The sequence below is a fragment of the Aptenodytes forsteri genome, unplaced genomic scaffold (genome assembly GCF_000699145.1).
Source record: "Aptenodytes forsteri isolate BGI_AS27 unplaced genomic scaffold, ASM69914v1 Scaffold119, whole genome shotgun sequence".
In the NCBI taxonomy this organism is placed as follows: Eukaryota; Metazoa; Chordata; class Aves; order Sphenisciformes; family Spheniscidae; genus Aptenodytes; species Aptenodytes forsteri.
Window position 1 is genome coordinate 11,885,525 of NW_008796165.1, and position 11,995 is coordinate 11,897,519.

Sequence of the window (11,995 nt, forward strand, 5' to 3'; positions counted from 1 at the left end):
GGGGGAGGGGGGGGGGGGTTCAGCTCCAATTATAAAAGGCAAACTTATCTCTTTTTTTTTTTCTTTGGTAATATCAGCTAATTAGACTTTGACAACCAATTAGCAGATTTTTAGCTTTGCTGAGAATCAAGTTAGCGCTGAGAAAGGAGGAGGCAAGTAAACCAAACACGCAAAATGCTCCTCTTGTACCACAAACAGGCTGTCCTTAAAAAAAATATCCACAGGGTCAGATCCTGCTGCAGGATTTATAGCCCTTTCAGCTGGCTGCCACGCCGGTTACTTGCAGGTGTAAATTGAGCGTAGGACTTGGCCTGCAAACTTAAGCTCGCCATAACTCATGCAAATCTGGGTCTGTGAAGCGCTCTCCAGCCTCCTTGCAAGGTTACATTTTAACTTTTAATAACCTTTTTTGCCTTTTTTTTTTTCCTACCAAGCATGAAGTACCCAGATGATTATTTAGGATTAATGGATTATCAAAAGTGCCAGTTGGCACACTCCTAGTAAAGAGAAAAAAAAAAAAGGGAAAAAAAGTGTAACAAATGCAGCTGTTTACTAATAAATAAAGCCTCAGCTGTAACAGAAATAAATTAGATGCATTTAATTGGTCGACTGCAAACCTCCTCTCTTTATTACAATGCTGCTTCTTGTTATTTTATGATGTCAGGGTAGATGGCAGACTGACAGAGTGTTTATGAATCACAGTTTGCAGATGGCACTCCTGGTTTTTCGGCAGTTATGAGCACAAGTAGCATGAGGACTCAATAGAGGGTTTTTGCCAGGGAGGACCCCCTGAGAATTAGCCGCCTTCATTTCTCTGGTGCCAATCTCTCCCTGACAGGAGCACTATTTCACAAAACCTACATTCAATAAATTACACCCGCCTGGCAAGAACTTGGAAATATTTAACACTCGGAGGACACCAGCGTCTCAATTTGATTTCTATTCATTTCCAGAGGACGCCAGGCACTACTTGGAACAGCCCTCGTTTGTGTGCACGCGCATGTGTTTCCCCCCCCAGCTAAAAAAAAAAAAAAAAAAAAAAAAAAAAAAAAAAAATAATGGTCTCTGCAGCCAGGAAATGGTCTCTGCAGCCAGGAATATCTCGCCCTGCCTTCAAAATGACTTCAGGTCTCCCGAGGACAGTTTACGGTCTCGTGCCCTGGTCCTCCCAAGTTGCCCTGCCTAATGACAGCTTTGTAATCCAGTTGGGAAATAATCTCACATGGCTGCACTCGGAGCTCGTGAGCTGTAAAACTTCTGGATTGAACTCCTTCGCCTGGTCACTTCAGTGAGCTACTAGCAAATGCAATGAGGGATGTGGTCATAATTGTCAACAGATTTGTAAATTTGTGTCATTAGTTATGCGCATAATGGATTTTATTCTAATGAGCTTATTCATAAGAATGCCAGGAGGACTTGGCCCCTTTGGAGGAAATAAACTAAAAACTTTGCCCATGCATTTTAAAACACATCAGTGCCACATAAAGGGGGAAAAAAAAAGTTTCCTCTCCTTTCAGCGCACTGCAGTTTTCACTTAGCTGAACTTGATGCCAGAAGCTATGGCTCCTTTTACTGCTGTAAACTCATTCCCTACCTTTGCTGGGATTTCTCACGGATACATAGACATTTTCAGATGGGGACATGTTTTTTTCCATCCATCGAGTAAAACTGGAAACTATCATGACTCTTTGTGCTCGAGATACCGGTGTGGAAATACCAAAGGCAGCCCTTGTCCATACTCTCCCGACTGAAATTTATTCCAGGACACAACACTGTCAAAGCTGCCACAGCCTGAAAACCAGAGCACTCCCCCCTCCAAATTCAGCTAGAAATCCTGTGGTGCTCAGGGGGTCAGTCAGCAAGAGCTGGTTCACGTGGAAGAACAATAAAACTAGTTATTATTAAATCAGGTTTTTATTATATCTATTACTATTAAATGTATTCTTATTAAATCTAGTTATAGCATTAGATTTATTCTCCAGAGACAAAGAATGAGGCTTCTAAGCTTGCTCTTTGGGGAAATCTACTCCTGCTTTTCTTAGAAGCAACCTGGATATTTTTATTGAATGCATGAGCCGAGCGAAGAGGCAGACAAGCCCATGGAAACCTACTGGCACCTTTGCCAAAATGATGTTCTCCGCATGCCCAGCAGAGCCCTCTTCCCCTGCTCTCCCTCCTCTCTCTCTCTGATCCTGCTTTTCAGCCAACCACATATAAAAATCTTCGGCGTGTGCCAAGTACTACAGATGGGTCCATTGTAGCACACCCTAATGTTCATAGCTGACACCCAGGTGTTACAGTTTGTACTTGCTCGCTAGCCAGATGGTGGCTGTATGCCAAGGGGAAGGCACAAAGCACTCAGATACCATGCTGAAAAGCTATATAAGAGAGACTTTAAGAGACAGAAGAGCAGGTAAGAGGCTATGCAAAAGCAAGAGGAGACTGGTCCACCAGCAACCGCTTCCCTCTGCCGCCCATCCAGCTTCCCGTCCCGTTCCCATAAAGCTCTGATTTATTATTGGATTACATCTGAGCATCTCCATTCCCCTGACCTTATCCACAATCAGACCAGCTCATTTCAAACCTACTGCTGATCTCCAAGTTATTTCAGGTCTGGCTAGCAATAAAGCGACTTATTTAACAGACACCGGCAGAGGGAGAATGTACGGCCCATTTCTGATGTGCTCATCATACCTGGGCTATGGACACTGCCTGCACAGGGTCTGAGCGTGTAAGGAGCAGAGCTCCTGAAATCACACCAACTCACTATCTACATATATCCAAGTGGCCTTGAGAGCATTTAAGAGCCCTTCCCATTTCAGTAGCTGGAAAGGGTTAACACTATTTTCTCTTCCATTTTCCCCTCCCAGGAGCCTACTCCCCTTTCAGCCTAATTTCCTTCAGTTTAATTAATTTTCAGTAATCACAAGTCTAGACACCACAAGCAGCAGCTTCACACCCCAGGTGACATGGTAACGTTCGTAGCGGATGGGCAAAGGGACGTGGTGCGGTTTCACGCACCAGCCCCCTGCAAAGAGCTAGAGCTGCCCACGTCTCAGCTAAACCCTTTTTGGAGAACAAACAATTTTTTGGAAAACAAATGCTTTTAAGCATTCAGGTGCAGGGAGCTTTTCGACCATCTGGCTGGCGGGGGCTTCCCAGCTGTCTGCAGTGGGTGCGTTCAGAGCAGCACGTACGAGCAGGGTCCAATGCTTCGGAGACGTGCCAAACCTGCGGCACATGTGGAGAGCAACTGTGCAGCACCGGCTCACTCCAGAAAGCCTTGGATCGGCGGCACGTGGGCTATAAAGCCATGCACCATATATACGCTGTGGCCCATGCAGGATTTCTAGAGGGTTGGCAGCCCTTGCTGACATTATCAGAGGTGCTGGTCCTACACACGCCTGCTGTGTGGCCCCATACCTTGCTACTCTGGGTAAATGCAGAAGTTCTCACTTCTTAGATAAAATTTCAGAAAGGAAAAAGAGAAAAGGGCAAAAGCAGCTCTGATGGCCCTAAGCAAGTTGCCCTTTATTGACCATTTTTATTTGCCACCGATAGCAAAATTAAGAAAAATTACGAGGTATCAGGAAGGCAAGTTAGAAAATAGTAGTGATCTCTTGGAAATACAGAAAGAGGGATCATTTGAGACATACGCAGGGAGAGTAGGACTGCAGTACCTCGAGGAGAACAGGAGCTTGGTGTTGACACTAGAACATGGAGGAGCAGAAGTGGACAGGACGTAGCTTAGAGCATTCAAAACTGCATCTTTTTCAACCCAGAACCACTTATAACTGACCAGGTTGAAGCATCTTCTAGGGCTGCCACCGTATCTGTTGGTTTTTTGGATATGTACTTCCATGTATTAATATTGATTATTTCGCATCCTGACGCTAGCTGTTGCTGATGGCTCTTGCGCTATTCCCCGCTCATCAGCACTGATGAGCTCCGGAAAAGCTCGGTGGTGTTCAAGGGACTTGCATGTATATGGGATGAATATCTCACAGCACACAAGAATCAATTGGGGATCCAAAAAGAGAGCTAACAGGCACCAGCCCTAGTAGCTGCTGCTTACACAGAGGCTCTGGACCAATTTTTAGCCCTATGAAAAGCACACATTTTAAAACACATAAAATTGGACCAACTGATAGCCAGCCAACTTTTGATATAATCTCTCTTTCAGTCTAACTCCAGTACAGAAAGAAAAAGAATACTAATGAAGGCGCTTGACAGAAAGGACAGTTAGTTCATGCATGCATTAGTGAACAGTTATGGTGTGTGAAAAAAGCGCCTTCCTCTCCTTTGGTTGCAGAATATCACTGCTAAAATACTTCCCCCCCTCACCCCAGTCTGAGATTTAGTACTGGTATTTACTGAGCACAGTCTGCAGGGGTCTCTTCCCACCCCGTTTCAACACACTTCCACCTTCACTAGGACCAAGCAGGACGAAAAGCCAACCAGCCATCGCCTACAGCGCTTGGCTCTCCGTGTAAAGCCCGGTCCTTATTACGGATTATTGCTCACAAACGTGTTGGCTTATAGTGGGGAAGTGGTCTGCTGCGTCCCTAGCCCTCACAGCTCGTATTTAACTCCCACACAACCTGCATATTCAGGTAGGTAGCACAAAGCCTCCCTTAGAGGACCACTTCCTTCCTCTTCCGAAATGAATGACTCCACAGAACTGTTGGTTGGGTACTTACATTCCTATGGTGAGAAAGTAAATATTTAGCACCAGAAATATGTCACCCTGTTTGTGAAAATTGAGAATAATACCATGGGCTTCACTGAGCTGGGATCAGCAGCATCCGAGATGCTTGCAGCACTGTATTTTCCAGCTTATGATTATTATGTTGTATTTACTGAAACAAGACCACCTGACTCCTGAAAGGTTTTGTGTGTGTGTTCCTGGCAAGCAAAGCAAAACAAAATAAATTAAATCCACGGGACAGAGCACATTAAAGTCTATTTGGGTGTTACGAGCTAGATTTCCTAATGCACTCAGGATGCCCAAAAAAATGGAAGTTCACTTTTACAGTCGCCTTCCTCCCCTCTCGTGCTCTCCCCCCTCCCCTTCGCTTCAGTAAATTATGTGAGACTCATTACTTTTTATAGCTCTGAACAAAAAACATAATCTTACCGTTCCTTACTAATATTAGGCAATGACATAATGCCATTTACAGAGGTGTCGCGCAAAGAGGCTGACTTTTACTGGCTTCTGATGGCAGGGCTCTCCACTTTATATTCTGTTTTATGTAAGCCTCCTCAGAATTTATTGACCTCAGAGGATTTCTTGAGTTGCTTAATTATAAAAGGAAGAAGACAGCACAGTGGCTTAGTGAACCAATATAAAAGTCAGCTAAAATGTGTCATTATGGAGAGGGATGGTGGAGGGAGATGTGTAGGAAGAAGCAGTTTCTAGGGTCTGAGCTCAAGAGGCAAAGCTTTTCCTCCGAGTCATTCCCCGGCAGGGCTGCGATGCTGCGGGGCGATGCTGGAGAATGGCTACTAGCTTGCCCCTTGCCCATAGATGTGCTGTGTTAGCTCCAGGTGGGATAGGCACGGAGATTATGGGCATCTCTGAAGCAGAGGCAAGGAGGAACTGAGAAAGAAATCCTGCAGGGGACCTACCAAAGCCACCTAAATGCAGGAGAAAGTTTCAAATAAAACCCTATGTTTGGTCTTGCTGCTTACGCTATCAACCACGTCAAGTCATGAACTAAACCATTTCCAGAACAAATCTGCTGCTGCAGGAGCTGGCTGAAGATTTCACTCGTCCCCAGGAAAAGGGAGAAATATAAGCCCTAAAGCCACTGCTGTCTTCATCTGCAGACCTAGGCACACGGGGACAGTTCGGCCAAGCTCATCCCCTGGAGCATCTTTGGTGTCTGCTTCTGACGCGACACTGGAAATGGCTTTTCTCAGTTGTTTCAACTTCCAAACTCATACTTCTGGGGAGAAAAAAATTTTAAAAAGAAACAGGAAGGGAGACACTGGTGAAAAAACAAACCAGCGGCAGCCGCTGCCATTTAGCAAGGGGAGTTAACGATTCGAGCCAGACTTCCTCGAGCTCAGCATGTCTCCGCATTGCACAGAGGTTACTCACTTCACACACTCTCTTGTCCAAACTTAAAGCATAATTTATGTCCCAACGCCTCCAGCGTCACCCTTGCTCCTCAGGATGGAAGTTGAAGTGCCTGGGAACCAAGGAACTTCTCCAGGCTGGTGTTGGAAAAGCAGCTGTACTAAGGAGAGAGGCTGGGCAAAAATTAGCTAAGACAAAGAAGCTGGATAAGGATAATTAAAATACACGCATGTGCTGCAAGAAAGGCCATTGGCTTTTCTGCATGACCTGCAGCAGGAACGGCATTGATGTGTTGGTAGAGCTCCCAGCACAGGCGACAGGCAGCAGCTCCTCCTGAGGCTCCTTATTTCTTAGTTACTTCTAATTTCAAAGTGGTGGAAGAGGGAGCTTAGATTGTTTAAAGATGTTATTTTTGGTCTCTCTTACACCGCTTGGTACGTGGCCCGTGATTGTGTCCAAAGAGGCAGATCTGGCTGGAAAGACCGAATGCTGCTTAATATTTTCCCTGTTACATTTTCACATCTCGGGGAAAACTGTGGTAGCGAGGGATCTGTACCTAAGCTTTTCTAATTCATGTGACCATCACTTACTCGGCATGACACCACAGGTCTCACTTCTCTTGGCAGCAGTACAGGGCTCACACTTTCATATGGATGAAGTATTTTTGAGCAATTTCTCCAATTTATTAAGCATGAACGGGATCCTCTTAGCATCGAGCTGATAGAATTTTTTAAAAACATTTCAACAAATCTGCTCCCGTGGGACTGGGACAGAAAGCTTTGCCATGTACACGCACGTGATTTTTTCTTATGTTGTCTTTCAGCCTCACGGGTTTTGATGAAACTACGAGTCGGATTCATGGCTCTGAGCAAAAGGAGAGCACACTCCCAGCTCCACGACTTGGTGGAAAATGGTAATACTGGCACATTTCCTTCCCTTACAAAAGGGGTCAATTTTCTCCATGGACTGGGAACGCATAAACGAGATTTGAGATACGAAGCTCGCCTCCGACGGACTAGAAAATAACATGGAAATTAAAAGATTAAATAAGGGGCATCTCCATGGGGTTGCTCACACTCGGAAAGCGTGAACATACGGATCCAGCAAAGCCATTTCACATGCATGAAAACAGAAAAAGTAGCAAGGATAGGTAGACAACAAGAGGGAAATTGCAAGAAATGGGGGAAAGTAAGGCAAGACATGCAGCAGAAGAAAACCAGACCAAGGGAACAGGCAGAGGAGAGTAGAATGAAGGAGAAGACATGGTAGCAGACCTGAGCCATGCAAGAATAGGACCTGGCTGGAGAGGGAAGGGGGAGGCTGGCAGCGTTCCCCCTGAGCAAAAGGGCTCGACAGCTCCGTGCCCGCCAGCCCCTAAGGAAATGCTGGTAGGAAGCAGGGACACGTGCCCATTTTGTAACTTCTCGTTGTTTACTACTTCTATGAAAATTTTCAAAATACACACGTGATGCTCTGGGAATGGAGCCAAAGCCGTTTTGAGTGTCAATGCCCCTCTGCGTGCACCACGGGCTGCTGTTCCACTCCAGAGAGGGGCAACCGCACCAGATTTTTCTGCTTTCCTCTGCAAAAAGGACCCCAGCAAAGGGGCCCCAGACACCCAGGCAGAACAACGTGGGATTTCTTACGTGCACTGATTTATGCCTCAAAAAGAAAGCTTGTACTTATCTTCTCAATTAAGAGTTCAGCAGATATTTTGTGATCAAACAGGTTTCTCGTGCCCTGAAAATGGGGATTCAAACCCTGCTAGTGGGAAGAGCCGGACCTGGATACAAGTTTGTGCTTGATTTTCTTCTCTCTTTGAGACAAAAGTTTTATTTTTCAAGTCCCAAAAGTTCTTGTGGGATAAGAATAGAAATTATTTTTAGCTCTACAAACTATTTTTTTGAGTCAAGAAAATGTCATTACCGTTACCATGCAGAGAGGACACTGAAGTACTAGCCTTACTGACACTTTTTCCCCTATGGCCCATGGAGATCTTTTAAAGGGTCTACATAAGGCAAGAAGCAAAATCAATATTTTAATCTTCTTTTTTTAGACTAGATCTGGCATTTCTGGAACGATTCAGCAAGTCCACAGGATTTATTTTTTTCAACTTGTGAATTATTAAGAGTAGAAACCCTAATTAGGCAAAAACACGTGTTACGGTCATGAAGTGAGTGAAACCACGTCTCCCACATCCCAGTCTCACATGCCACCAGGCCAGGTTTCTTCCTGCGTTCCTCAAACCAATAAACAAAAGCTCATACCTGCGTGCTCATGACAGGGTTTAGACTTGCCATGCCATTCAAAAACCTTTCAATAAACTATTTTATGGTGAAAGGGTATCAGAAGGACTTTATTGCTCGCAGAGACAATTAATTAATCTTACTCTCCGAGTAGCTCCCCCTCTTTGTTTGAGGCCTTATTCTCAGAGGTGGCACTCAGCTCTCTTGAAAGGAATGTGAGCATTAACACTGCCTTCAACTGGCTTTGGACCTTAAATATTAAAAAAAACCCCCACACCATGTTATTCCCAACAAGATTCACTGTTAAAAATAGATTAAAGGGAATGGAGAAAACATACAGAAGAGAATAAAGGAAGTGGGAGAGAGTCGTAGGGTGTGAAAAAGGAGCAACTCTGGCCTAATTGAAGACAACCAGAATTTTGCCACTAACTTAAATACAAACAAGCCTCCGCTTGGAGACCACAAACCAGCTATTTCTGCATGAATGGTTTTTTGCTGGATGGTATTGTGTGGCTTGTCACGGTCCTGCACCAGGCAGCAGCAAGCACAGCCTTGCTATGAACCAGCTTTCAGGGATAACACATGCAATGAAAGCAAGATCTCCTCTGTACTGTGGGTGGGCTTGGAGATGCTGGTGGGGAGATGGGTTGCTTCCATTTCTTTCTTTTTTTTTTCCTTTGTAAGTCTTTATGCACTGAATGTCACTTAGATAGCTAACCTGGAAAGATGAAGGATTTCATCGTTGACTGGCATGATGTAGATGTAAAATGTCCCTTGGACTGTGCGCTTGCCATCTGTCAGCTGCATGGTAAAACTATCCTTTAGGCTTTCTGTGTCATCATGCATGTACAGCAGCATCAGTCCTACAGGAAAGAGGGGGAAATTAAAATGAAACCCCCAGATTCTCTAAAAACTTAGAACATAGTGATCATATTATTTCCAAAAAAAGCCCCCCAACTCCCTGGAATTTAAGACATCAGTTGTGATCTTTAAATACTACAGATTTGGTGTCCCAGAAAGCCCATCCTGCTTCCACTGAAAGAAATCCTTGTTGCCAATGCCCAGTCCTGCAGTGGGAGCTGCCTGGCGAGACCACGTGCAAACCCATACAACTCACAGCCCAACGCCAGCACCCAAACTAGGTGCTGCCCCTCTGACAGTGTCTCCCCACTGCTGCTCCCTCCCACAGCTGCATTTTCCTAGGGAGAGGGCTTTGATATTTCCCTTCTGTGGTCTCCCACCTTGCAGTGACTTGTAGCTCGGACCCCTCCCAAGGGGTTAAGTCTGTGTTTAGCAGCCCTCAGTGGATCCTTTATTCTTGCTGCGATTCCTGCAAATGCAAGAGCAGAAGCAGCACAGTGGGGCTCTGGAAGTCATTCCCCAGCTAACTTACGGAGCAGAGAGCGAGCCAAGCTCGGCACGCTTTGGAGCAGTCCCCATGGGAGGCCTCGCTCGCTAGTGAGATACTGGCAATTTCTTCAGTAAATTTTGGGAACACTTAAAAGAGACTCATACATGATATGTTCTTCAACACGTCTGCTTTGCAGGGCTAGAGCTCTCCCTAAATGTCGTGCTCCCTGGGCACAAACATAGCCCTTGTCACCATGGCATCCAAGTGCTTCACACTCGGTTGGTGGCCCCAGCTTGCCAAACCCTCCATGCGGTAGGAAAACACAGGTGGGCACAAGCCAAATTTAACAAGTAACCTAGAAATTCAGTGACCGCAGGAAGATTTGAAGCAATGCTCCTGGAGACCTGGTGCTGCCTCCTACCCATACACAGCTCTTCAACCCATTTTGGAACAAGGTAATGGGGAAACATGGGATCAAGCTGTTCCTGGAAAGGTCTTAACTGGCACTGGGGTAGTCATCAGCTTGAGTGCATGCAGGTAAATACATCCAGAATTTGCTAAACTTTAGGTACTTGAATGCACTGGGGGAAAAAAAAAATATTTAAATGGTTTTTGAATTGCAAAAACTGCATTAAAGAAAAAAACATTCCTTGAAATAATTAGCTTAATCCACTAAAAGTCACCCTGGGCAACTAACGAGATACAGAAACAAAATCTTTACCACTTTCTTGTTCTCTAAAGATTTTTAAGATGCCATGTAAAAGCAGCCCACCACACAGTTTCCCTTAGATTTCCCTCCCCAAAAGCACATTGCCAGTGGCAGGCATCATCATCTACTGAAGCCATCAGACACCCACCAGTCTGAGAGTGAAGCTTGAGCCCTGTCCCCCCAGTCTCACCCACTGCATTGCTATTCCCCAGCATGCAGCCTTTGCAGTGAAGAGAAAAAAAACTCACATCCAGCCATGTCTGCAAAGGAGTTTCAGCTCACAGTTCAGAAGCTGAATAAACCTCTGGCTCTTCAGAAACAAGGAGCGGTGGACTAGTCTTCATGACCTTGGTGCACATAAATTCCTCTCAACTTTGAGGGTGCGGGGAAGGTTTTCTCCTAATAAATCCGTAGCAGAGAGACAATTCCTATTAGATTAAGATTTTGCAAAACTGAAAAACACATCCTGTCCCAGTCCTGCTGCCCACTGGAGAGCAGAGCGTGCACGGGGATGTGCAGAAACGCCCTGCAAACCACCCCGGGAGCAACACACACCCACAGCGGGATGGCAGCCACGGACACCCACGCTCAGAGCTGACCCAGCCCCCCGCCAGCCCGAATACCTCCGCGACCTCAACGACGTAAGCGGGATTAGATCAGTCCCTAACTAGACACACCAGCCCCCACAGGCATTTTTCTTGGGTTTCTGCTGCAAAATAAGTATTTATGGAAAAGTGCATTTACATAACTGAAAAGATCCATTCAGCTTTTAAGTCTTTGTTGGGAAGAGGAAATCACAGTAATTGACAGCAAACTTTCCAGAGGCTTCTAACACCTGCTTTATATCTTGCTTCAAGCAGCTTGTACAGGCTTGAACATTAAACAATCAAGTGGGTTGTTACTGTACGAGCCGACCATCGGTGCTGAACAGTCCCAGGATACCTTCAACGCCTCCTGAAATAGATAAGGATGGGGGAACTCCTTTTTGCAACTGCACCCCACGTAGCCTGTGCACAGACCCCCCAACCCCAAAAGGACCCCTTTATTAGGAGGATTTCAATGCTGCTGAACTCAGCCTGCAGAATCGACCGGTTGGCGTTTTGTTTTAACTTCAACACGGGCTTTTCAAATTTCAAAAAACACACACTTTACATTAGCGCATGTCGCTTGTTTCTCAGCTCAAACCCAAACCGTTTGTGGGCTGCGGGGGTGCCAAATACCCCCCAGCCGCTTCCTCTCCCCCTGCTCCCGCGCCACTTGGCACGTGTGCCGTGCAGATGCCAAGCCGCGGAAGGGATTTTTTTTTTTCTTTTTTTTCTTTTTTTTTTCCCCTCCTCCCACCTCCCCGCATCTGGTTCCTCAGCGGAGTCTGCAGACAGTTGTGCTGGCGGCCTGGCAGATGCCTTTGGGTGGCTGGCGGCGTTGCTTTGGCGGGGCTGGGGCGCGAGGGCAAGGAAAGCCTGTGGCTTCATGGGGCAGCGGCTCCTGCGGGCTCTGCGTGAGGGAAACAAAGCAAAAGCAAAGGGGTCTGGCGAAAGGGAGGTTTTGCACAGAGGTTTGCGCACGAGCCAGGGTGCAAGGCGCTGCCCTGGCCTCACCTCTTCCTC

General features: G+C 46.0%; 1 pseudogene; it reads right to left on the reverse strand.

The window, feature by feature from the left end:
• The window catches only part of LOC103905759, a 106,163-nt pseudogene that overhangs the window by 61,468 nt on the left and 32,700 nt on the right, over nucleotides 1-11,995 (reverse strand).